The following is a 4,398-nucleotide window of genomic DNA, read 5'->3' on the forward strand; positions in this document are numbered from 1 at the left end:
GTCCGGGCGGGAAGCGGCGCTCCCGGCCCGGGGTTCCCTTAGGCGGCTCTGGCCTTCCTGTCCCTTTTCCCCCCGCCGCGCTAAGGGCGAGGCCTGGCACCGGGAGCCCGGCGCTCCAGCCCTTCCCGGGGGAACGGTGTATCCTCTGTCTCCCTCCAGGGTCGCCTCCGGCCGAGCCGCTCTGCGGGGTTTGCTGAAGGGGGCAGGGAGCACCCAAGCTGCTGCCCCTGGGCAAGGGAAGGGCAGACATGGCGGGGGCAGGTGGGTCCAGCTCAATGTCACACAGAGGCCTGCAGTTGAGGGTGATTTTCACCATCACATTCAAGACACGGAAATCTGGCTGTTGCTCAGCAGCTGAGCTGGGCGGGCTGGGGCTGGGGCCGTGGCTTGTTTTAGGGGAGTCTTCTGTCATCACCAATTTGACCCCCGAATGGGATCCCTGAGGAGCTGGGAAGGCTTCCCGTTTGCAATGGTCATTGTTTTATGTGCGTGTTGCTGATTCCACTGACCTAAATCCTCCTCTTCTTTGCTATCTCCGCGTGAAAGGTGAAGATGGAAAAACTGCGCGCGACAGGACCCCGTGCTCTACGTGACTGTAAGGAACAATGGACGGCGAATTCCTGTAAAAGGAGAAAAGGAGGCATTTTGGCAGAGTCCCCTTCAAAGCCATGATCAGGGGAAATGCGATTTCTCAGTGTTTAAATGTGCAGTGATGCTCACAGGCTGCAGTGGTTGTATGGACGCGTTTCAGTTCGTCCGTGATGAAGCAGGGCCCGAAGGTGGTACAGTTCTGTAGCTTTAAAGCTCCTCATGGAGGTAATGGCACTGATACAGGGCCACAGAGCCTTGCCAGGCTGTAGCACAAATCTGACCAGGCCTTTGGAAACCCAAGGCCCCAACGATCTCAAAAGTCCAAAGGACTTAGGGGTGTGAGGAGCCTTTGCCCTGAGGAAGGAAAGGGCACCTGGCTTCAGCCCAGCACAGGGAGCTTTTCTGCCTGTTTGTTACGGTGTGCGTGAGCAGAAGATACATTTACAGAGGCAGCTGGAAATATTTTAGCATTATCCAGAGACAAAGGCAATTAATTGCAGATGTCTTTTCCCTGTGAACAGCAGGGAGATAAAGGGTAGCTTTTTATGACAGCTATTTGAAAAACAGGTTTATCCTAAGTTTTTAAGATAACAATGTTCTGCTCCTCTCTTCTCATAAGGAAAATACACTGAAGTTGTGAATCCATTTCACTAAGTTTGCCATTCGTAAGGGATCGATATTTCAGGAAAAAAGGAGGAAATAATTCAAGATCTTCCTAAAAATAATCACATTCTGAGAGGTCTGATGGTAATGCAGTTTTCTGGCTCCAGGACCAATGCAAAACGAAAGGAAAGAAGAATTTTGTTCACACAAATTATATTGAAAAACAAAAACCAGAAGAAGGTAATTTATGTCATGGCAGCCTTTCTGGAAGCTGCGGTCAGTTCAGTCTTCTGAAAATCAGAGCTGGAAAAAGCCCTTTCTGACCACCTTTCCCACCAAAGCAGGGCAGGATGTGCTGCAGCCCAATGCATTCTCTTTCTTACAGGACAGCGGTTGCCCGAGAGCTCTGTCCAAGCGCCTGTGGCCTTTTACCTGGTATCTGCCAGCCTATTTATTCTAACAGGGAATAGTCTGGCACCAGACTGGCAGGTGCTGGCAAAGTGGATTGAAACCAAGTGCCCTACAGTGATGGATCGAGTAGCAAGTTGTACAGCAAAGGGTTAGACTGGAGGTGCAATTAGAGAAGGAAATGCATTGAACAAAGGCTTGACTTCAGTGCTTTGATTGGGATTCTGTTTTCTTAGGTTAACCAAGGGTAATTAGCAACATTCACCATCGATTTAAACTTGCTGATTCACACTTTGCACTCTGGATGGCAGTTAGGTCAAGGTGCCTTTGTTCGCAGGAAGATTAGAGCAGCGTCTATCCTGAATCTAGGACTTTTGTTTTGGAGACTATGCAGGCCTGACTGGTAAATGTTGGTACAGTCTCCTAAAACTACGCCTGTTGTTTTTATTAGCGCTCAGTCTCCTCTTTTCTTTCTCACTGTGTCACGCCAGAACCGCAAAGGACTGGAATCCTTTTAGCATTCTTACTCTTCTTTGACAAACATCCTGCTGTCCTGTCGCTGCCCTCCTGAAGTGTAGGAGCTCTTCTTTTGAGGGGGGAAAAAAAATCTCCAAACTCAAGGAACTGTTTGCACTTGTGTTTGGTGACATCTGCTTTACTGCAAGCATCGCTGAATGCAGCTCTGCAGCCTTTTAACCCTATTCTCTAGGGCAACAATTTTGTGCTCTAGTTCATCCAGGCTCTTATTTCTCACCTTTTTTTCAAGGAGTGTAAGATGTAGCTTCTCTCTTAAGAAAAGCTTTGGTTCCTTATCCTAAGAGCAGAGATCTGTGCAGAAATCCTCACAGGGTAACAAAAACCTTCCCTAGGGAAAACATCCTTGAACTAGTTTGAACTGAAAGCTCCCAAATTCACAGTGCCTTTGGCTGGAAAATGCAAATGTTCAAAGGACTGTGGCATGATTAAAGATTTTCTTGTCTCAGCCTCTGATGCAGGAGTGCAGATTCTCCTCCTCCCCTCCCTGCTTCCACAGATGGGGTTTATATGAGTGCATGAAAACCAATGAGGGCGTTAGAGGAAGAAACGACGACCTAAGGTAGGAAACAGAGAAAGAAGGAAAGAAGGGCTTCTCGGGGCTTTTCCATTCTTTGCCCCTGTGGCTCTGTGCGGATCAGGTGCCTGTGTCCCTTCCGGGCAGTGGACCCAAGAAGATGGTCTTGATTTCTGTGCCAGTGACAGTTCTGCTTTGGAACTGGGCTCTGATTCAAGGACATCAGACTCCTTTTGGAGCACTCTTGCTGGACACCCAGTCACCAGTCTCAGCTCTTCTCTCTGGGAGGAGCTCGCTCCAGGTTCAGTTCACCGCACTCGCAGGTTTTTGCACCACCCGAGTGTATTTTTAAAGTAGGTTTCTCTGAGGTTTGGTTCCAGTTGTTTATAATTGCTGGCTTCTCCAGACCCTGCACTGCAGCATTTCCAAGCTCAGTGTGAAAGCTGTATAGACTTAGCGAGACTGCATTTCTGATGTATTATCGTGCTGCCAATCCCTGATCTTTGCAGCTAACCCAAAAGCCAGGGAAGAGGGAACAATAGCCTCTCCTCGTGCAGCTAAAGATCCTCAAACGTACACCACAACCGTTTTAACCCAGTTGAACGCCTCCAGGGGAGACGGTGATGTTTTGTCACATGCAGAAATGGAGAGATGGCAATGCTGAGGTACCACTTCCATTCCTTTCATTGCTGAGTGGACAGCTCGGGCCCGGTGTGTAGACATATCTCCTACCTGCAGCTTTGCTGCTCTCAGGATATCCAACCCCATCTTTCCCTGCTGCCTTCCCTCTTTGTTTTGGAGGGGTAAAAGCAGGTAAGGTCTGAGGGCTGGCCCCCAGCAGCTGTAAGGCAGGAGGCACGCATGCAGAGAGGTGCATGGTTTACCCCTCCTCTGATTTTTGGTGGGTTAGGAAAGAGTTAAATGAGAAGGGAGGGAGAGGCTGTGCTATTGTTCAGGCATCCCTGGGCCCAGGGTGGCGGATCTCTATTCCCGGATCTGCCTCTGGCTTCCTGCATGACCTTGGACCGCTCACTTACCTTTTCTTTTCCTTAACTCCCAAATTATAACATGGAAATCGTTCTCTTCCTGTGGTGCCCCGTTCCCTGCGGGTTTCAGGGTGGTTGAGATTCTCTGGTGGGAGATGATGGGAGAAGGAGAACTCATTTCCAATGGAGAAAGATTTACAGGGTAGCAATTTTTGGACGTGTTCTTGTTCACTTGGACACAGCGTGGGCTGTGCATGTGGTGATATTTGGGGGTTTTTTTAGTAGGCAAACCTGTGGTGAAAGTCAAATTGCATTTGTCGTTGATGAGGAGAGCAATGCCAGCTTGCAGTGACCCTGTTCTTCACTAGATGGTGCTTTTGCTCAAAGATTTGAAGAACGGCAGTCTTCTGCACAGAATTTCCTAATTTTCTTCCCCAGTCTCCATTCCTTCCCCTCTTCTTTCTGTGCCTGAACACTACGGGGGACACTTAATGATGCTGGGTGTTGAGCAAGGCTGACCTGGTGGTGACACACGCTCCAAGCCACCCGCACCCACCGGCCAGCGTGTCTTTGGGGCTTTGGTTTTTGAAGCGTCTGTCAGTGCTGCTGGGCTGTGGCAGAGAATTGAATTCTTTCTGTGTTTTCTATTCCCATAAGGAAAAGGCTTCAAAGAGCAGGTCCCCTCCCCCTCTTCTGCTGGTGAAGGGCATTTAGGAAAGCTGGCAAAAAAAAAAATCCAGCCCTGACAGACACATTCAT

At 49.2% G+C, this 4,398-nt stretch overlaps 1 long non-coding RNA gene across 2 annotated transcripts in view; it reads left to right on the forward strand.

Annotated features, from left to right (window-relative positions):
* LOC118453016 overlaps positions 1-1,313 on the forward strand; it is a 13,326-nt gene extending 12,013 nt beyond the window's left edge. For both annotated transcript variants that reach the window (XR_004842906.1, XR_004842907.1), the window contains exon 5: positions 547-1,313. This is a non-coding gene — a long non-coding RNA (uncharacterized LOC118453016). The remainder of the gene's footprint in view (positions 1-546) is intronic.
* The last annotated feature ends 3,085 nt before the right edge of the window (positions 1,314-4,398 follow it).

This window comes from Egretta garzetta, unplaced genomic scaffold, assembly GCF_000687185.1.
Source record: "Egretta garzetta isolate BGI_Z169 unplaced genomic scaffold, ASM68718v1 scaffold299, whole genome shotgun sequence".
NCBI classification, from domain to species: domain Eukaryota; kingdom Metazoa; phylum Chordata; class Aves; order Pelecaniformes; family Ardeidae; genus Egretta; species Egretta garzetta.